The sequence below is a fragment of the Pinus tabuliformis genome, chromosome 3_1 (genome assembly GCF_031772625.1).
Source record: "Pinus tabuliformis cultivar Carrire ecotype Pingquan chromosome 3_1, CPIR1, whole genome shotgun sequence".
NCBI lineage: Eukaryota > Viridiplantae > Streptophyta > Pinopsida > Pinales > Pinaceae > Pinus > Pinus tabuliformis.
This window is the reverse complement of record NC_142301.1, coordinates 165,778,248-165,801,378: the sequence shown is the minus strand read 5'-3', so window position 1 is coordinate 165,801,378 and position 23,131 is coordinate 165,778,248. Positions and strand designations below refer to the sequence as shown.

At 36.6% G+C, this 23,131-nt stretch overlaps 1 pseudogene; it reads left to right on the top strand.

The window, feature by feature from the left end:
- LOC149186309 (alkaline ceramidase TOD1-like) overlaps window positions 1-23,131 on the top strand; it is a 53,491-nt pseudogene that overhangs the window by 20,968 nt on the left and 9,392 nt on the right.

Below are 23,131 nucleotides of genomic sequence, written 5' to 3'. Positions count from 1 at the left end.
CAGGGTTTCGAGGCCGCCGAGAGTTCCTGGTTTCTGGCCTCTTGCTGCATCTACTCTACCTGACCCACTGTGAGATGAAGCTCCCGCCATCCTGCCTGTCATCCAAAAAACTGAATCGCCCAATCTGCTACCTCTAGGAGCCGCTATGAAAGTATTGACCCGGATTGTGAAGGCTGACCATTGCTTGCAACCCGCTAAAGACCCGACTGTGAACAAACTGCTAATCATAAAGCTATTGAGTCATCTGAACCCCACCTCCATGGCTCTATTCCGAAACACCATCCTATCTTCATCTGCTTGGTCATGACAATTCGCCTTTAATCTATTCTGAGGTAGCTCTTGCCAATTCATCGCAACCCTATTTTCTGTGTAGATCACTCCTTGATTGGCCAGGAGATCCGCCAATTTATTGGCCGTTCTTCGCACATGTTTAAAACTGACTATTCAAAGGCATTGGAGATGACTATGAATCCGTTGAAAGACCTGGATCAACCTCCAGTTTCTTGAGGCTTTTTCCGGTTTCGTACCCTAGCTGATTCTCTTGACCGAGTTAATGATTAACTCAGAATCAGCTTCAAAAATCACATTATGGCGATTATCCTGAACCAGGAACTCTAAACATTGCTCCATAGCCATTAATTCTGCCATATTGTTGGTGGCTCTTCCTAAATGGCAATAGAAGATGAAAAGAATACTTCCGTTTTCATCCCTTAAAACCCCGCCATGACCAGCAGTGCCCGGGTTGCCTTTTGAAGCACCATCAATGTTGAATTTCAAAAAACCCTTAGGGGGAGGATGCCAGAAATCTAGCTCAGAATCCAAAATTAAAACCTTCCTATCCAGGCCTTGAGGAATAAATCCCTGCAACCCTAGCTGACTGAGAATCCTCAATTCTGTTACAGAAGGTGGATTCTTAGGGAGATTTCAGACTATAGTGCCCACCGTCTCCTTAAGTTGTTTTAAGATCTGTTCAAAAAGGCAAAGGGATGGCTTCTTTTCATTCTTGAAGATTCTATTGTTCCTTTCTTTCCAAACATTCCAAATAATGAAGCTTGGTGTAAGAGCCCAAGCTGAGCCAAGAACTTCATAATCTGAAAAGTTTCTTCTCCAGTTGTTTAGGGTGTTGATAATACTCCCTTTATCTCTATCAGACTGTTGGAAAATGGCAGCAAAAGAATCCCACAACCTGGAGGTAAAAATGCAATTGTTGAGAAGGTGCTCCATTGTTTCCTCTTGTGCTTCACAGAGCTGGCATCTGGAAGGCCCCAGGACACCCCTCTTCCGAATGTTATCCCAGGTCAAAATTTTCCTATGCTGAACCAACCACATGAAGAGTTTAATTTTCATCCAACCTTGATGCCTCCATAGGTTTTGCCAAACCCTATCCGGAGCATGTGAATCCAATTCAAGGAGAATGAGTTTTGCTTCCTTAAGATTAAAGGTACCCTCATTGTTGTTGCCCCATCTCAGCTGGTCATGCCCCCCTAACACTAAAATTTTCCTTTGATTTAACTCTTTCATTAGTGTCTCAGCTTTAGCTTTTAGGGGGTTGTCATCCCTGAAATCAAAGTTCCTCCAGGTTCTCCATTTTCCTATACTGTTGGTTTGATCCCAAAAATCTTTTACCTTGGATAGCCCTTTAGTATCTGCCTCTACCTTGAGGTCCTCCAAGTCCTCTTTTAATAGAATAGGTTCTTGTTGCCATTTGTCCTCCCAGAATAAAGCTAAGTCTCCCTCTCTAATTTCCCAGAAGCTGTTTTCTTGGACTAAGCCCTTGTTTTGCTAGGCCTTATTCCAGATGTGTGATCCCTTAATATTTCCATCCATCCTTATATGATCATTATTTTGCCATGAGCTGGCGTATTTTTCTTTCCAAATTATAGCCCACTGAGCCTCTGGTTCTTTTACCCAGCGCCACCATAATTTTGCCCCTAAAACCTTGCTTAGAATCTCAGGATCATCCAATCCAAGACCCCCATGGTTTTTAGGTTTGCAGATTTTTTCCCAGGCTACCAAGGCCCATTTCTTCCTTTCTTCCCCCTTGCCCCAGAGAAAGTCTCTTTGTATGGTTCTGAATTGTTGCAAGACTCCTTTAGGAGCTGGGAGAGCTGATAGCATGAAGACTGGGATTGATTGAAGAATAGCCTTTGTAAGCACCAACCTACCAGCCAAGTTTAAGGATCTCATAGTCCATTTCTTGATTTTATCTTGCAATTTATTAATCACTGGCTCCCAGATGCTCTTGTGAAATGGTTTAGCAGTTAGAGGAACTCCCAAATATTTTGAGGGGAGAGTTTCCCTTTGAAAGCCCAGAATTCTAGAGATGTTCCTCTGAATAGCAATATTAGTATTAAAGAAAAAAATCTTAGATTTGGAGAGATTAACTTCCATACTTGAAGCCATGGCAAAGTCACTTAGGATTTGTTTATACGCAAGAGCTTCTTTGACTGTGGGGATTCCCTGTAGCATGGTATCATCAACAAATTGTTGATGAGTCAAGGCCTGTCCACTATCAGAAAGTTGGAGACCTTTGATCTTACCAAATTCTTTTGCATGCTTGAGAGACTGACCCAGTCCTTCCATCATGAGAATGAAGAGAAAGGGAGAGAGTGGTCACTCTGTCTGAGGCCTCTAGAAGGAATAAAAGTCTCCAAAGGAGAACTGTTGACTAGAATTGAAAAGCTGGAGGAAGTAACTAGGGCCAAGACCCATCTCACCCAGTTGTGGTCAAACCCAAAAGAAATAATAACTTTCCTGATATAGGTCCAATTCAGCGTATCATAGGCCTTGGCTATGTATAGTTGCATGATAATTCCCGCCTTCCTGTTGCTAGTCAGAGAGTGCACCACCTCATGTGCTTGAATGATGTTATTAAGAATTCCTTCCTTCCACATATCCAGATTGTTCCACAGAAACTAGGGTAGGAAGGAGAGGTTTGAGTCTATTGGCCACAACTTTTGATATTATCTTGTAAACCACATTGCACAAAGCTATTGGTCTAAACCTGTCAGGAGTTTGGGCTAACTCCTGTTTAGGGATCAGGGCGATGAAGGAGGTATTCAGCGCCTTCAAAATAGTTCTATTCATCCTGGAATCTTCTACTACATTCAGAATATCCTGTTTGACAATATTCCAGCAAGCTTTAAAGAAATCTACATTGAAACCATCTGGGCCTGGCGCTTTACCGTTCTGCATTTCTTTGAGGACCTCACTAACCTCCTCTTCAGTCACTGGCCTGTTAAGGTTGAAATTGTCCTCTCTAGACACCAGCCTAGGTATATGTCTAGTGAAGTCCCTGATGGAGTGTTCTCTGTCATAACAGGTTTCCTTTGCTATGCCTCGAAAGTGCTGAACTAGTACTGCTTCTATTTCTTCATGAGAATTGAGAAGATTACCTTCCCCATCCTTGATTAAAGAAATTCTGTTATGAGCTCTGTTCGCCATGGTGGATCTGTGGAAAAATCTAGTATTACATTCTCCCTCTTTTAGCCATTGAACTCTAGATTTTTGTCTCCAAAATATTTCCTCTTGTTTACATAAATTCTCCCAGTCTTGATGATATTTGGTGGCTTGATCACTTCTAACTTCATCAAAGCCATCCGTGATAAGGGCTTGGTTGAGTTCCTACATTTTACCTTCAACAGATTTTTTTTCCTCAAAAATATTGCCATATTCATTCTTGTTCCAATCTTTGAGCCTGAGCTTGATGTGTTTTAGTCTTTTCTGAAGAAGGAACATTCTTGTGCCCTGAATGTTCAAATCTTCTGACCACCATTTGGCAATGTTGCTGATGAAATTTGGGTGGGAAAGCCAGATATTCTCAAATCGAAAGGGTCTGTTCCTGGGGGTACCAATGCCCTGAACTTCCAGTTGAACCAACCAGTGATCTGAGCCTCCAAAGGGGAGAACTCTTGCTACTATTTCTTTGTCATTGAGCATAAGGTCCTCTGAGAGTATGAATCTGTCTAATTTTGAGGCCACCTGAGACTTTCCTCCTCCTTTATTGTTCCAAGAAAAGATACCGTTACTTGTTTCAATGTCCACGAGCTTCATATTATCTATAAAAGTTTGAAATGCCTCAGCATCTAAAATGACAATTTTTTTGGGATTCCAAAGAGTGAGTATGCCTCCTGCTGTATTCTCTGCTTTGACTTCTAGAAACTCAAATCGATTGAGCCATTTGCTATGAATCTCTTTTATTTTTTGAATGGAACATTTAGTTTCCTGGATGAAGATCACATCTGAAGCTTCTTGTTTCATTCTATTACTAATTAGTCTTTGTTTTCTTTTACTGCCTAGACCCCTAATATTCCAAGAAGTGAACTTCATTATTAAAGATTCGTAAAGGAGTAGCTGGTTAGGTATTTCATCTTACCTGAGTCTATCATTAGCTTTCCACATTCCATCAATAGTTCGTTCTGCTTTTTCCTGCCTCTTTTCTTTCCTGGGTTTCTAGGTGCTAATCCTGGTGTGGTTTTCATCGTTTTCACACCTTCGCTGCCCTACCTTTCATTGTTTCTTTGCCTCTCCAGCCCTTTGGTTTGGGTTTTCCATATAAACAGTTGCTGAACTCTGTTGAACTCTTTTGGAGGTAACGAGTCTACCCCTTCCCTAGTTCCTTGATTCAATAAACCTTCTAGATCTAGGTTCTCTTTCTCAAGAATCTCTTGTAGTTCATGATCCTCCATTTCCATCTCACTTTGGGTCATTTCATGGTCCGTCTCCTATTCTGCATCATTCATCATAGTTTCTTTTTGTTTATTATTATCTTGTGTTTTTTCCCTCTATTCTTCTTTCCCTCCTCCATTAGACCTCCTCCCTTTGCCTGATCTGCATTTGTTATCCCTTCTTCCTCTTCGAGAACTTGGAACCTGTTCTGACTGGCTTGTTGCCCTTCTGATTTTTGTATCTTTGGCCCCCTTTTGCTTCCTTTTCCTTTATGTGCTACTTTGTGAAAGCTTTCAGAATCTTTCATTGTGTTAGGTTTACTCTTATTTTCTATTTTACTAAGAGGGCAGTCTCTGAATAGGTGCCCATGCTCATGGCATTTGCGACATCTGAATGGAATATGTTCATAATCTACTGTTTGCACCCATTCTTCATCAAATACTTCTAAGATTACCTCATCCAAGAGAGCTCCAGAGAGATCCATCTCCACACATATTCTAGCAAAGGAAGTATACTTTCCCCTTCTAGTGGCCTCAGAAGCTCTAACAAAATGTCCTAACTTATTTCCTATGGCAAATAAGGATTCTGTTTGCCAGTAATCAAGAGGTAGAGAGTAGAGTCTTACCCAAACCAGGACCGAAGTAAAAGTCTCACGCTCTGGAACAAAATTCATAATCCATGGTTGCATATAGAGGCCTGCTGCAGCATAAAAGTAGGGCCCTCCTTCAAACACTTTGTCCTTATCTTCAATGTTTGCAAATACCACAGTGAAGAAACCCTTTGACCCAAGATGTAGGTCAATGCTTCCTTTTGGTTTCCAATGGTATTTGATCCACATTTGTAAAGCTTTTTCAGTGGGCCATAAACCCATGAATTTACAAATGATAGCATATGTCTGCATGTGGTCCCTGTGCGCTTGCAGAGCAGGATCATTTAAAACGACTCTGGGTGTAACCGTAGCTTTGGGTTTACATGGTCCCATGTGTGCTTTGTCTTTTGTTCCCTGTTCCTTGTCTTCTTCCTCATTTTCCTTAGTGCTATTATTCTCCCTTGACTTAGTACCATCTTGTTCCTCTTCACTATTTCTTTTCCTTCCTTCTGAAGGTCCTCTATCATATTCCATTGGTTTTTTACCCCTGCTGGCCACAGCCTGCTTGTAGGAGGGAGTGGAGCTCCCTCCTTTGCATCCTTCCATGGAGAACAACCTCTGCAAAAGCCTGAAACCCTAGCTATTCGCCTTGTTCCCGGGGATAACAAAACTTTCACATAGCCCAACCAAAGTTCAATTATTCTTCGATAAATCTAGCGATAGGACTCAATTGCAAACCTTCTACTCTATTTCATACAACACTTATTGATATACTCTTTTTTTAATTAATCAATTTAATTTAAAAAAAATAAAAATTAGAAATAAATTAAATATTAAAACTATTAAAAAATTACGTAATAAAATTGTCTTTCATCCCTTCATCCTCTACCTCTCATTCATCCTTTCATCGTCTTATTTTCATGTAGCATAACAAGTATACATCAGGGTTAAGTTATTTTAAGTTTTAACCAACATCAATAATGTTTTTTAAAACCGATTTTTAGTTTTTCACCAATAACAAATTTAATTTTTTTTATCCATAATATACCTATCATGTGCATATTCAAACTTGTCCATGAATTTAAACCACCCTTTATTAAAAGCATAAGCTCATCCACTTAACCTCGATGATTTCTATGGTTTTATGGAGAAAAATCACATAATAACAATCGTCGAGCAGAAAAGATACATGAATATCTTCAAAAGATAATTTACAACTACAACCACAAGTTGTACAACAATCACTCATCTTCTAGCACTGGACTCATGCGCCACAAATCTTCATATATATATTTTTTCTACATAATAAATATATTGTAGAATTTTCATACAAATAGAATAAATTAACATAATTATATTAATAAATGTGGTTGATATAAATTCGCACATGTACATGCACAACCACATTGCTAAATGTGATTGATATATGCTAATAGATGTTTATCAATCACATTAATAATAATTAAGTGTATAATAATGATTTAATATTAATACTAATATTAATATTAATTATTATATAATTATAATAATTATATAAAAATAATAATTTGGTTTTATATTATTAGGGTTAAAATATTGGGTTTTAGCATTGCATATTAATATTAGGTGTTTGTTTTTAAATAAACATTCCATTAATAAACTAGTAGTCAAAATACATCATAGTTTCTTCGTACCGCTATCTGCCACTAGGAAACCAAATTAGTGGCGGAAGCATTTTTTTCAAGCCAAAATAGACTACATAACAAAAATACAAGTTGTAAAAGTATATCTAACAAAGTTGGCTTGGAAAGCCAAGCACATCCAAAAGCAAAAACTGGTTGATTGATAGACATCTAGAACTAAATAAACAAACCAATACGTGCCCCAAAAAAGATATGTAAGACAAACCATAATGGGTTAATTAGAAGCTGAGACATTAATCAGAATTGAGGGGTCTCCTAGAGAGACTAGACCTTGATTTTTACGAAAGAGATTGCCATTTGATGGTTCTCTACATGAAAGCCTAAGAGGACTAGGAGCCTCCCCATGAGAGATGAGGGAAGCCACCTTTGCAATGGAGATAACTTTTGCAAAATTCAAGTTCAATTCGACATGTAGACATACCAACTGAGGCAATAATGAGATAACAACAAAGATTGACATTGTATTTAGAGGCAAGACCATCCCCCCTGCTTTGGAATGGGAAAGTATCATCCTAAGGGTGGAATTTATTGTCACAATAGTGATCCAGATGGTGTGGGTTGGCCTCACGCCCTACCTCATGTGATTAAGGTGATGTAGGGGCCATACCCCCATCCTTTCACCAACATTTTCCTTGCACATAAAATCTCCCATGTTAGTAAGAATCAAAGGCATGTGTACTTTGTCAGTGAGAAACATAGATCTAAAGAGGATAATAGTTGGGAAAAGAAACAAGTGCTATGGTAGTGTGAATACAAGACCTGAGAGTTCAAGAAGCGGGAGGTCAAGGCACTTGGAAAAGTTAAGAAGTTTAGTGTGGGTGATGTAAGTCCTCCCTCGTGGATGGTAATAGGTGCACTGCCTAGGTGGGTGCAAAGGGTTGCTAAAAAGAGGTTACAAAACTAAACATTACTTACTCTACCATTGGATGAATGGAGTGGTGAACCATTATTTTAATTGGTGGATATATTTATGTCGATATGTGTGCCTATTTTGGAGTAGGGCTTGATTAATTTTAATTTAGTTATCAATAATTATTAGGTGGATGGTAAGGATTTAACCACCACACAATATTATAGAATATTCTCTGTAGTGTGTACAAATAAAAGGTTGAGATTTATCTCCAAAGTAGTTATGTCATTTTCCCCCTTTCAAATAAATTGATTAATTGAAGAAAATGTCATTAAGTATCATAAGAAATAAGTTATGGTTTTTTTGGCATGTGGTGTTGATAAGTCATGATATTGTAGCAAAGCCCATTTATAAATATTATAAAGTGGGAATGGATATTCTTAGTTAAAAATCTTGTTATAATTTTATTTTTTTAATATATATGTGTTTAATTTATATATTCATTTTTTAATTAGTAATAATAATTTAAAGTAAATTTATAATTTAGTTAAATTTTATGATTTTTTTTAGCAATATGAATTTCATGAAGTAAATATTTTAATTTTTTTTTATCATAAATTGATATCTATAAAAATTTATTGGTCATTAATTTTATTATTATAATATCATTTTTTAAATTTATTAATATTCACAAGCATTCTTCTCAAACCAATAAATGATATATATATAAAATCATAATAAAAAGGTGTATTTCAAAACCCTATATCATATTATAATTATCCAATTTTAAGATCACAATCAAGTCAAACACCACCAAATGACAAGGAACCCTAAGCCAAACACCAAATTGGTGTCTGAGATCTCCTTGTTTGTGGGACAAGGGACTCACCTTGCAAGAATTTGGCTACTAAATCTATGAAGGCATACATACTCTATCCCTTTTGGATTTGAACTTATAACTTCTTAGAAAAAACACATCCTTAACCATTAAACCCACTCAAACTCTATACATACAAAACCCCATTTATAATTCCGTAAGAATCCATTAATTTGTTACGTACCGATTTCATTCATATACACTTGATTTAACCTATATGTATACATGAGCTTTTTAATCATTATTTTGTGATTGGTATAAATTCAGTAAACAACAAACTTTTTGATTAGTATAAATCCATTAAATGGTTGAGAATGTGGATCTTGTAATTTAAATTGATATATATAGATTTGATATTTTAATGGGTTTGTAGTTTATAGTTTTTAATAAAAATTAATATGACCATTCAAAATGGTTGGTATATATTAATAGATATTTAATTTATTTCATAAATATTAAAATATTAATTTTATGATTATATTATGAATATTAAAAATAAATATTATATCAGCAATAAAAATAATATATAATTATTATAAATGGCATTAAAAATAATATATAATTGAGGTGATAATTTTGTTTATTTTGTTTTTTGTTTTTAAATGAGATGTTTAATTTTTTTTTAATGGTGAAAATATATTTAACTCCATTAAAATCCTAAAATATCTAATCTTGAAACTAAATAACCACCATATTTCCAAAATTTTCCACTAAACTTTTATTAAAATTAAAATCCTACCTTAATTTAGAAAAACGTGAGAGAGTAGGCCCATTTATGCTGAAGTTAAATCCGTATAATCATGTTGGAAACCTTATTTTAAAGGAAACATACTTATTGATTGCTTTCTTAGAAATTGTTAAGTTAATTATTCAATGTGATATATTTTTTCCAACTTGTGATTTTTCCATAATTATATTTTAATTTGTAAATGAAAAATATTAAATTATATATATAATAATAATAATAATAAATTGCCTTATGATTTTTACACATTATTTAATAATTATTTAATTTAATATATATATATATATATATATATTAAATTAAATATATATATATATATATATATTGGAGATCTTGGCTCGCACATCAGGTTCGGATATCAGGTGTACACATTCCTTATCTTTTTTTCTAATACATTTTTTCTCATATAATTTCAAGTATGAATATTTCACCACAGTTACCAAAGATTACCAAAGGCAGACCTAGCACAGTTACACTACAAGGCCTCTATGAGTATATAGAGTCTTTAGAGAAACGTAGAGAAGAAAGAGAAGCCAAGTTACAAAAAGAGTTAGAAGCCGTGCTAGAAAATAAATTTGCATCTCTTGAAAACACTATCCAAAAACAAATAGAAAATAAAATAGAACAACTGGAGAATAAAATGGAGGCAATGGAGACTAAATTGCATGTTATAGAAAAACAAAACCAAGATACTAACCAACCATCCCAGCAAGGAGACGCTGATACCTTAGAGGGTCTTAAAATGAAAGACATGATTAAAGAATTAGAAGAAAAAGTTAACAGCCGCCTCACCCTAAATAGTGTAGTAGATAAGTTAGATATTAAACCAATTAAAGACGAAATGAAAAAATTAATAGAATTAGACCACGAACGTAACAAAAGGACCTTAAACCTTATAATCTTCGGTTTAAAAGAGGAAGAAGATGAGGATACTTTAGCCTTAGTCCAGACAGAATTACATAATCGATTACAAATTGAAACAGTGTGTCTCACAGAAGCAACAAGGTTGGGGAAATTAACCGAGAATAAAGGAAGATTAATCTGCATAAAGGTGAGATCTACTGATCATAAGCACAACATACTTAGTAAAACCTCAAGTCTAAAAGGAACGGGAATATTCATAAATGAAGATCTCATTCCAGAAGATCAAGCAGAATTAAGAAAGGAGGTTCAAAAGGTAAAAGAAGCTAGAAAGGAAGGAAAATGGGCAATAATCAGAAATAGAAAAGCATGTATTCGAGACAAAAACCAAAAAGATAGTAATCAATAGCAATTAAACATGCTCTGGATCCTTTCTTGGAACTGTCGGGGCTTCCCATGGAACAAAGGCCCCAAGCTAAGTTGGATTTCAAATGATGTTGATATTATTTTGCTTGTTGAAACTTGGGAGCACGAAGAATCTAAGGTCCCTAACATAGATGGCTTTACGCTATGGTCTACGTGGAACAAGCGATCCTCCCGTAGAGGCATTGGGGGAATAGCTTGTTACATTAAGAAGAACATCTCCCCCTATGTTAGGATTTATAAAAACGACCCTTAAAACCAATTTAGTTGGATAGAGATCAGAGACATTAATAATAAAAGGTCCTACATAGCAATATGTTATTTCCCCCCCATTAATTCCAACTTCTATAAGAAGAAGAATCTAGATAAAACTAACCCTTACAATAGTTTAGAGAATGATATTTCTAGCCTAAGGAATGATGGTAATATCCTCTTAATAGGTGACTTCAATGCTCAAACTTCAAACAACCAAGCTATTATTTTAAGCAATCGTTCCAACCCTAATCCTCTTTGGTTAGACGAAGACCCTTCCCTGGCTAGTAGGTACAAAAGGAGCTTTGAAGACCTCGGGGAAAATTTGTTTGGGTCAGAGCTAGTCAAGCTCTGTAGTGCTCAGGATCTCATAATTTGCAACGGTCTAAAAAAGTGGCCCAATTCCAGCAAGATGACCTGCATTCATGGACTTGGTAGCAGCGTGGTAGACTACGTTATTTCCGATCTTCCATTATACAACGAAATGATAAACTTTGACATCTTAAACGACCACGAGCCTGACTCCGATCATAGGCCTTTACTTATAACCCTCAATTTTGTCATGCATAGAGTTCCCATAGAAAATAACACTTACAACCAAAAGAACTTAATATTTGATAAAAATAAAAAGGACCTCTTTCTAAATGAATTAAAAACTAATCTGCCTCCTTTATCTAGTATAGACAACATAGAAGACCTATATCATAATTTTACTACAACCCTCTCATATTCTATTAAAAAGTTCTCAATTGAAGTCTCAAATAATAAAAGAAATAGCAAAACCAATCCTTGGTATGACAAAGATTGTAAAAATGCGAGGAGATCAATTAAGGAAGCTGTTGATGATTCTCTTAAAATGGACAAGATAAGAATATACAAAGCCCTAATTAAAAGGAAAAAGAGGCAGTACATTTGTCAAAGACAGGAGAATCTCTTACACCTCTCTAAGGTAGCTCCTAAGAAATTTTGGAGGCAGATTCTGACTAGGAAGACTAAGGATAATGATAAAATTGCTCTGCACGATTGGAATTCTTATCTTAAAAAGCTTTATGAATCTCCTAATGTCATGGATAATTTGGAAACCCTGCTCACAACGAAAGAAGTCTTCTCTTTAGAAGACATTAAGTTTGGGGTTAATCGCCTCGCGAATGGGAAAGCTAAGGACATTAAAGGTTACCAGGCAGAAATCTTAAAAATTGGAGGCCCTGTCCTCATCCCCCACATCCACAAGCTTTTCAATCAAGCTGTTAAGAAAGGGTTCCCTAAACCTTGGACTGAGAGCCTCATTATCCCTATCTTTAAAAGTGGAGATACCAATAACCCCTCTAATTATCGGACAATTATGATCAGCCCTCTCTTAGCCAAGTTGTATGGTAGTATTCTGGAAAAGAAGTTAAGCATATGGCTTGAAAGTGAAGGTAAGCGTGCTAAAGGCCAAGCAGGTTTCAGAAGGCATCACTCAACAACAGACCACCTTGTTACACTTAGGATCATTGCGGAGGAATATCATAATGATAAATCCAATTTATTTTGCTGCTTTGTAGACTTTAGAAAGGCTTTCGATACAGTTCCTAGATACAACCTTTGGAATAGGTTAGAAGAGCTAAAGGTTCCTCTTGAGTTGAGAGCTGCTGCTATAAGGCTATACGAGAATGTAATTGCCAAGCTAAAGAACAATGAGGGGTGGTCAAAAGATATTAAGTGTAACATCGGAGTTAAACAAGGTTGCCCCCTCTCCCCTACCCTATTTGGCATTTACATCGATAAGCTCGAAGGTTATTTAGAAGAAGCAGGATGTGGTGGCACAATCTTAGCTGGGATAGTCGTTATCCTTCTTCTCTATGCTGACGATATTGTTCTTTTGGCAAGGTGCCCTTCTGATCTTGATAAGCAACTCAAGCTTCTTAAGGATTTCTGCTCTACCATGGGTATGACTGTTAACACTGACAAAACAAAAGTTATGATTATCAAATCCAAGAAGGACACTTGCGCTAATTTTATGTATGACAATAATAACTTGGAGGAAGTGTACTCTTACAAATACCTAGGAATTGATATCCATCACAAGCTCAACTGGAACCATAGTATTGAGAAAAGGATCAATGGGGGATGGAAAGCTTATTTTGGTCTTGAAAATAATTGTAAAACAACAAACCTCGTAATGTGGGATAAAAAGAAGTTCCTCTTTGAAACTTTAGTCACTCCTGTTATCTTATATGGCTGTGAAGTTTGGGGCTGCAGCATCTCCAGATAATCATGGAGAAAGATTGAGCAAATCCAGAAGCGTTTTATAACTTATAACTTGAAAATTAAAAGTAATACACCCTATCCTATTCTCCTTATAGAAGCAGGTCTTTCTCCTATTGAGAGCCTGGCTATGCTCAGGTTTCTGTTGTACAAGCACAAGCTCAATAACATAGACAATCATAGACTTCCTAAGCTAGCTTTAAATTCCAGCCAAAACCACCTAAGGCTTAACCGAGGATGGCATAAGGACATAAGGGCCTGGTTAAAATATTGGGAGATCAATGAGAATGATGCTTTGCAAAACATAAATAACATTAAAGATATTGTTACTTCTAAGTTCAAAGAAAAATTGTGGTGTGAGAAAGATTTAGCGTCTAAAAGAAAATTAAGTTATTATAAGAAGGTCATCAACCCCACCCTTGAAGATCAAAAGTATCTCTCTATTTTAACTAGCTCAAAGAAGAAAATTAATATAGCAAAGATTAGAACGAATTCTCATGAGCTCCATAGTGAAACTGGCCGTTGGGCAGTTCCTAAAACGCCATGGATGGAAAGGATCTGCCATATTTGTGAGAATAGGAGCATTGAGGATGAAAACCACTTCCTCTTAGAGTGCCCTGCATACAACCACATTAGATCTCAATTTCACAACCTTTGTTACAATACTAACCTTCCTAGCCTTTTACAATGCCAAAATTATAGTGAACTCGGGAGGCTTCTCTCCAAGCTTTTTGAGCATAGGAATAAAATCTTAAATCAAAATAAATAATTTGTCTTTTTAGGTCCGATAGATCATTATTTGGTCTCAGCGGACGTTAACCATCATCATCAATAATAATAATAAGTCAACTTATAATTTTTATACTCATATATATATAAAAACGTAATCATGTTTTGATTTGTAAATAAATTTCAGCTACTAACTTTAAAGCATAAGGTTATGTAATTAATAGCTATCGCCGTGAAGTAGAGACACCAACACAATCCGTAGCGCAATCTCACTCTTCCAGCACTATACAGCTCATCATGCACCACAAATCTTCACATAAACTTTGCCTCTACATAACTAACAGACTTGCAATTTTTTCATAAACATTAAGAAACATACTAAGTTTGGGTAATGGTGCATTACATAAATATACTAAATTTTCTCATGTGTTCATTCTATACTTCTCTTTAAAGTGTGATGGACTACTTCTAACCACAACAGATGAGTATGATTTTCTAATGTTTGAATTGTTTATTTATAAATGTATGAAAAATTTAATATTTTTGATGATTTTGAATGAAGTATATTATTTTCTGAATTTTGGTTATATAAGATTCAATAAAATTTAAAATTTGTTTTGATTGAAAAAAATTATGTGTCAAAATTTAAGTTTTGAGTTGTGAAGATGATTTTTTTTTGATGTAAAGAGTTTATTGAGTATTGATCTAATAACCTATATGTTGAAGTATTTGATGATTTAGTATTGGATATTATAAGACAAAAATTAAATGAGAAGTTTTTATGCAAGGCAACAAAAGCTACATCTTCCCAGGAAGCATGGAAGATCCTGGAAACAAAATTTGGTACAAAGGAAAGTGACATACAATAACAAGTTGTGTCACTGTCTGTTAAAGAATTAATAGAGAAGTACACTACATGTATGAAAGTAAATCAGTAAGACTCTAGGATGACAACAAAGCTTGGAGAATCTCACTGAAATATGGATGATGGTTGTGAAGACAGTAAAAGTGAAACCCATTATGCAAAAATTCATATGGATGAAGAAGACACAGAAGAAGATTGCAGAGAGAGAAGTTGAAGCCTTTGTGTGTGAAGCAGAGCAAGAGCATATAGATGATCGAGCACTGCACTGTAATGTGGATGGTGAAAATGATGGTGAATTCCACTGTGTTGAAACACATGTGGATGATGACTGCAAAGTGAGTTGTGAATTAGTGAATCTAGAAATAGGCCTTCTCAATGATGGTGAATTGAAGGTTGAAGTTGCCATTGTAGCAAAATTTATGAAGCAAAAGTTGGAACTCCTCATGAAACAGTATGTGAACTAGCATCAGATGAGTTTGGCATAGATAAAGCTACCAATGGAGTGGCAAGTGGTTTGTTGGATTTAACAATTGAAATTGTTGATGTTAACTTTGTTGAATAATAATTAACTAGTGATGAGTGGTTGCACATGATGTAACAGAAAAATCTCATTGATATGTTGTTATTCGGTGAAAGAAACCCACTTGTGTCTATAAGCCAAGTGGGACATAACCTATTTGTTTCAGTAGAAGTTGGTAAAAAAGTGGAAAATGATGATTATGATGCAACAACAAGGAAGAGAAGGAATAGGCAGAGAAAGAAGATAAGGAAGAGAATGTGGAGAAAACTCTCACTGCAAAGCATAATGAGGATGTTTTTAACATTTATTTTGAGTGTGCAAGTAAAATGATAGTACACCAGTTACAGTTATAGCTGAAAGAAAAGATGAAGAAAATGATGCAACAAATGACATGAAAGTTTATGAAGACAAAGAAGAAAGCATTGAAATAACCTTTCAACAATGGAGCTAAGAAGAGATCAAATTCTGCGATCAAGAAATATGGCAGAAAGAAGATCGGGAATATGAACCACAAGAAATAAAGCGGAGATTATAGTTTGAAGATGAAGAGTTCTGGAAATAGTGAATGAGTGAACAAATATTTGAAGAGGAAGTTGCAGACAAGAGACTCAAAAAGCTTAAATTGTTTTTCAGAACAATACAAGAGAAGTCAAAGAAAAACTGCAACAATAAGAAGTGAAAAAATATGGAGCTTACAATAAGAAAGGGAGGTTAAGAATGAAGCAATTTCGAGGGTATGGAATTTGGAAGAAATAAAAAAGAAAATCCAGCGTTGTAAGAGTCCCACTTGTGTTCAAGTCTCTGGAGGCGTCACCCATATGCCCGTATTGTAGGAAGATACAAGCAATATGAAAGCAAGTCCAAACACCAACTTCGACCTCTGGAGTTTTGGTGTTTGGAAAGATTTGTAAGAGTTCCACCTATATAGAAAGTTTTTTGAGTCATTGTAAGCCTAGTTGAGACTTAGACCAGCATACATGTTTAAGTTATGTTGAGGCATGATTACGTGAAGGTCGAGTCATACAATGGTATTTAATGCAGAGTGTTAGAAGTAGTAATTACTCCCGTATGCATGCAATGCATGAAGAGTTGAGTTAAGTTAAGAAAAACAAGTGGAGTCTAATATTAGAAGCAAGTCGAGTGTGGGTTTGCATGAAGTAGTTAGCCAGAAAAAAGAAAATAAAAATAAAAAATAAAAAAAAAATCAAACCTAATTAAATTTGCATGATTCCATATTTAGTAAGTTTGGTGTTTCTATACCTGTAATTGAGTCATTGTAACGAGAAACAAGAAAAAAAAACAAACCACATCTTCATAGATTCATATGAGTGAATCAAATTTCATGAATAATTAAATAATTGAATAGAAATTCAAGTTTTTTTTGCGTGTATTTTGTGTTTTCCTCTCTACCTTTCCATCCTGAGCTGTGCCCAGTTATATGTCCCTCTCATTGTTGAGATTTTCTGTTTTATTTAATTTAGCAAAAATCTCATGTAGGTGACAACAATAGGATTTGTTGCTATATTAGCTCCATTATTCTTAAGGAGGAGTTAATGCATCCTATATTTGTTGTGAAAGAATTTATGGTTCAGTTTTCTACTCCAGCTATAAAGGAAATGTAAGCCCGTAGAGGATATGAGTGTAGAAAATAGGGTGATCTGAGAGTATGTGTGAAGAATTAAATTGTTGTAATCTCCTGTTGAATAATAAGAAAGCCGATGCCTCTGTTTGGTGGAGGTAGCCCAGATTGGTTGGGTGAACCACGTTAAATCTTTGTGTTATTTTTTATGATTTTGTATGTGCTGTGTATGCCTTTTATATTTCTACTTTTCTCTACATATAATTTATTATCTGAGTGGGTTGCCATCAAGTACAACATATGTATCATAATGCCAACAATCTCCCCCTTTGGACTTGATGGCAACAACAACCAATCACTCTCCCCCTTTGACATCAAGGGCAAAGGGTTATGCTCCCCCTAAGAACATGCTCCCCCTGACTATAAACCAGATCTGCAAAGAAGAACCATAATCCATGACCATGAAAGAGATAGATTGCAGCAATAATCAGACCAGCATCCTAGATCTCCTTCTGTACGTCCTCCATAATGCCAACAATGCATTATAAGCTCCCCCTGAGTACCTGTTGAAATCTCTGAATGAGCTCCCCCTTTGTATATGTCATGGTGCACCAATCTGATCATGCTCTTTCTGAGAACAAGCTGAAATGTCTGCTCTGCTATATAGTGCTGTTCATGCTCAGGCTCCCCCTGACTGTAAGCAAGGTCTACAAAAGGATGTTCTACATCACAAATGACCTTCCTAAAAGATTCAATACATACATCCATCACCCAACCAAGTGGGGATATATCAGAAAAATGAAAACCAAATACATTACATCTTCATCCCAGGCATAGTGGGGAAACCAACATAGGTCGTTACATGACCTGAAGAGATGACACTATTACATCATGAGTCTTGATATGACATCACCTAAATAAGATGAACATCAACAACAACACTTTATGATCTGCTCCATAGTATCTGTCAACAGCAACTAGACCAGCAACTTGTATTAGTGCATGAATTATCAAGGTATGTCCGCATCAACAGAATTTCACATTCTATGTGAGAAACATCATAGCCATCCAGATCTACATGAATCAAGTATCATCAATTGGGAATATCTGCATTAATCAACATATGTATGAAACAATCCTATCATCATATAGATAAGAGCTCATTATCATCATGTCTCTAACAATGCAACTTTGAATAATCATCCCTGTATCCAGCCAACAATCCTCATCCATTTGTGCCAAGAATGAAAGGAATCATAACTGTAATATATGATCTTTATGCATATGACGACAGCAGCATATGAGTGACTCAACATCAAGAAGATGTGAATTCAAGCTAAGCGCTTCCCATGCAAGCATCATTAGAGAATCAACCATAAATCTGATCCAAGAACCATGTGAACAACTCATAACCATAGCAAGATGAATAAGTATCATCACCAAGGACTATTAACCATAATGCCAATAATGCATTAAGTCCATATGCTCCCTCTAAACCTGTGCCATCTGTCTGATCATGCATATCAATAAGAAGTATCAAGACATCATCAATATCAAGTTAGAACCAAAATACTTCTAACCATCATATCCACACATCATTATTATTAACTAGAGCAAAGCTGATCCTTCTCTTGAATTTGTCCCTACTGCCTTTCTTCAAACAATCATATACGCGACTGTGCAGTAACTAACTCGCGTATATATGCAACTTTCCTTTATGGAGTTTGCATATGAGATTCAGGACACTGAAGTTTTGTACTTTCAGCTCCCTCTGATTCTGGTATGTCTGTACGTTGTGCAGTGCCGCCTTTTTCTGACTGTACTTCCTTTTTCCTCCATATCTTCAAGCGTGATGATGACATTTTCTCCTTTTGATATGGTGCCCACACTTTGTTCCTGCATTCCTTAGCTATATGTCCAAGCTTGTTACATGCATAACATCTTACATATTTCATATTCCTCCTGTAACAATCAGCAACTTTGTGACCAAACATATTGAAAGCAAAGCAATATCCATAAAAGTACCTTGAATGTGATGATCTTTCTGCATAATGGTCTTGAACCCTTCTTCTTCTACATCTAGCTGCAACATGTCCAAGATTATGACATACATAACATTCAACATTATTCATAGGAGGAGTAAAGGATTTTCTTTGAGGAATCTCTTTTCTTGGTTGATGATGAGATTGATCTTTCATTTCTTCGTTGATCACTTTAGATTTCTCTTTAGAGTTCCTTGCCTCACCTTGTGAACTAGATTCACCTTCAACAGATTCATGGAAACCAAGACCAGTCTTTATAGCAGGAGACCTTTGACTACTAAGAATATCATCCAAGACTTTAGAACTATCTTGAAATCGTAAAAGCTTATCCTTTTCTTCTAGTTTACCTTTCAAGATATTTACCTCAACCTGAAGCTGTTCTTCCTTTTCAAGAGATTGATTTTTCAAATCTTCTTCAGCTTTCCTTCCTTCTTCCATTTGTTCCCTTATTTTGAGAATCTCCTTTTCTTGTTCTTCATTCAGATCCTGCTGCATTTGACGAACTCGGAAGGCACATTCTAGTTGAGATTTTAAGCTGGTGACTTCGTTTTCTTGTTTTGCAATAGCTTGGAGTAGATATGTATTTTGCTTCTTTGATTCTTCAAGATCTCCTTTTAGTGAGAGGATTGTAGCTTCAAGATTTTCATAGTAGTTGGATCTATCTTTGAGTTTCTTGATGGTTGTGCTTCTTTCGTTGACTTCTTTTCTTAATGATGTCACTTCATGCTGCATTTTTGACATTGGTCTTGCTTGTCCTTGAGTAGCTTTCTTACCTTGTTTCCTTCTTCTGGTTGGGCCTTTAGTTTGGTAGCTTCTTCTTTGAAATCACATTCCCTTTTGTTCAATAGATCTTGTTGATCTCTAATTTTGTCTGTCAGCCTTTTAAATTTTGCCTCTATTTGATATCTTTCTTGTTCACCCATAAGAGCAAATTCAGTAGTTTCGCTATCACTTTCATCTCTTCCAAAAGGAAAGATAGCTGGAACATCAGAGGATAATATATTCATACCTGATAATGATTCTGAATCTGATTCTGAATCTGAAGAGCTTCTTATACCTAATCCCCAATCGATTCTCCCACTGTCATAGTTCTTCTGAGATGACTTCTTTTTATTAGGTGCTTTCTTCTTAAGCTTCTTTCCCATTGTTCCACGGATCTCCTTCAAGCAATCAAGCTTCTATCAAAGGACCTGCTCTGATACCAATTGTTGGAAATAATACTGAGAGGGGGGGTGAATCAGTATTATCACATTAATAAAACTTTTTCATTTCCATAATCAGATTCATATATGCTACTTCCACAACTTCTTATGATTAAGTTAATTGATCTTCAATGAGTGCATTATAACATTATCAACCATATTATCAGATAACAGATGCCGTAATAGAGAATAGATCATCACACATAAGGCACACACATGAACACCATGATATAAGGTGGAAACCCAATGCGGGAGAAAAACCACCTGCTGCAAGTCATCTCAATCTTCTTCTTAATAAGAAAATCCTTTTACAATATTTGTACTGGTGCAGTCTTATACCAGTACGGGAGCTACAACCCCCTTTGCTCTTGTACTAGCCGATCCATTTACTAGTACGCAGGCTGCTACCTACTACAATTCTCCAAAGATCTCCCTTAGCTTTTGTACTAGCTTAGATACTAGTACATAGGCGCTGGCCTACAATCTTCTCTCCTCCAGGTACCACGTTTCATCAATTTTCAGACTGGATACACTGAAGCACAACACATAATCTGAAAGGCCACTTTTCATCCAATTTTCATACTGGACCCAACAACAACATTGAAGCTCATAATCAAACAACCTTCTGAATCACCCAATCATCAGATCCATACATATACAATGATATTATGAGAGTTATCAACCAGATCTAGTACATAAAGATAAGTCATTAATCATGTTGTTATCTGAACTCAATACCAGTAACCAAACATCAGTTATGCACCCAAAACCCTGCAGAATAGTCAAAGGCAGTTAAAACAAATTCTAAGCAGGGATTGCAACTTCACTGGTATAGATCTGCGGATATCTGTACTACCTCCGCACCTGCGCCTTCTGTGGCGCCGCGACCACCCCACCTGCGCCTTCTGTGGCGCCTCCGCACTGCGCCTTCTATGGCGCCTCTGTGGCGTCTCCGCACTGCGCCTTCTGTGGCGCCTTCGCACTGCGCCTTCTGTGGCGCCTCTGTGGCATCTCCGCAGTGCGCCTTCTGTGGCGCCTCTGCACTGCGCCTTCTGTGGCGCCTTCGCACTGCGCCTTCTGTGGCGCCTCTGCACTGCGCCTTCTGTGGCGCCTCTGTGGCGTCTCCGCACTGCGCCTTCTGTGGCGCCTCCGCACTGCGCCTTATGTGGCACCTCTGCACTGCGCCTTCTGTGGCGTCTCCGCACTACGCCTTCTGTGGCGTCTCCGCACTGCGCCTTCTGTGGCGCCTCCGCACTGCGCCTTCTGTGGCGCCTCTGCACTGCGCCTTCTGTGGCGCCTCCTCACTGCGCCTTCTGTGGCGCCTCCGCACTTCCGCAGCTGCAGCGCTCGAGAGATCACCCTTCACAGATTCGCTTTCAACTTCACTTTCATAGATCAAACTTTCAAAACAATGATCCAATATTTCATATCTTAAGATATTCAATTGCAAGGATGAATTAGCCAAGTGATCTCCTTTGCTTTATATAGGCTTAGGCCTTTCACAATACCACGGGCCAAAACCATAGGATCAAAAAACTGTTGGACTAATACCATGAACCAACCATGAAAGTACGTGAGATCAACACTTTTGACGAAGTACCATGGTCCAAAACCATAGGTTCAAATACCAAGGACTAACTACCATGGACCAAAGGTAAGTTCTCCAACATATACACTCTTTTCTTTGCATGAAAGTGCGTGAACTTTTTCTCTACATGAAATAACTTTTCTCTGCATAAAAGTGCGTGAACTTTTCTCTTCATAAAAGTGCGTGAACTTTTCTCTACATGAAATAAACTTTTCTCTGCATATAATTTATTATTTGAGTGGGTTGCCATCAAGTACAACATATGTATCATAATTCCAACAGGGTTTGTCTCAACTATTTTCCCCATCATACAACCCCTGAAAGCAGATGCTTTAATGATCAATCTTAATGGACTAGGGCTTATCCTTTAACAAATAAGCCCTTCTGCTTCTAAGGAAGAAATCAAATCAAAGGCTGTGGTGTGCGGAGGGCCATTGAAACAAGGGTCCAACTCTTGACATGATCACTTTGTTTGCTACTTCCAATTGCCTGAAATTTCTAAGTTCAATGGCCAATTTACTGCTTCCATAAGGTCTCTCCATAGTATGTATTTTCTAGATTATTTTTGTGTGTTTCTGGTTGTCAGTTTCATGTCAAAACAGAGCCGGTAACCAAGGAGTGTGGCTTATTATGCTCTCTGCACTCAATGTTTGTGTCTTTAGTCATTAAATCTAGCTGAAACATTTTAGTGGAATCCAGGGCCAAGGATTTGGTTTCCATCTTTCTGTTTTTAGTGTTGAGTGATGCATTTCAGTTTCATTTAAATACGTGAACCCGCTTCATGTTTACATAAGTTGTTGATTTTTTAATATTTAATCATGATTTTAACTTGCCAGTGGAACATGGAACAAAAAGAACAATCACATGAGAGAATATCCACTATAAACTTCTTCATAAAAGCATTGTAGAATAATTACCAATTCATGGTAACTAAATATTTCATGTAGAGTTATGCATTACTTCAGTCCTTTACAAAGCAGAAATTCTAGTAACTAGTTACCGTTGATATCTCAATGCTCATGATTGCTTTTTCAGGGCCGTGATGCATATCAGTGTCAAGAAGGATAATGATTATTAGCTGTGGAAAAATTATTATCTGATTTGTCAAGGATAATGATTTGTTATTGGCTCCTATTGTTGCAATTGGGAATGATAAAAGCATTGCAAGTTTAGATATCTTAAGTAGTTGAAAAAATATTTGCTAATCTCTCCAGGAAAATAATCTCTTTTTATTCTTGTTCTTGGAAGGCAACATTTGTTGGAGTCCCACTGCAGAGGTTGTATTTCGTGATGCTGTGTAGAAAAGGGGATTGACATTAGCATTCAAAATTGACTCTGCTGGAACTATTGACTACCATGAGGTAGGTTCTAGCTTATCATGGGTCAAGGCTAATTGAATCGATATTTTTGTC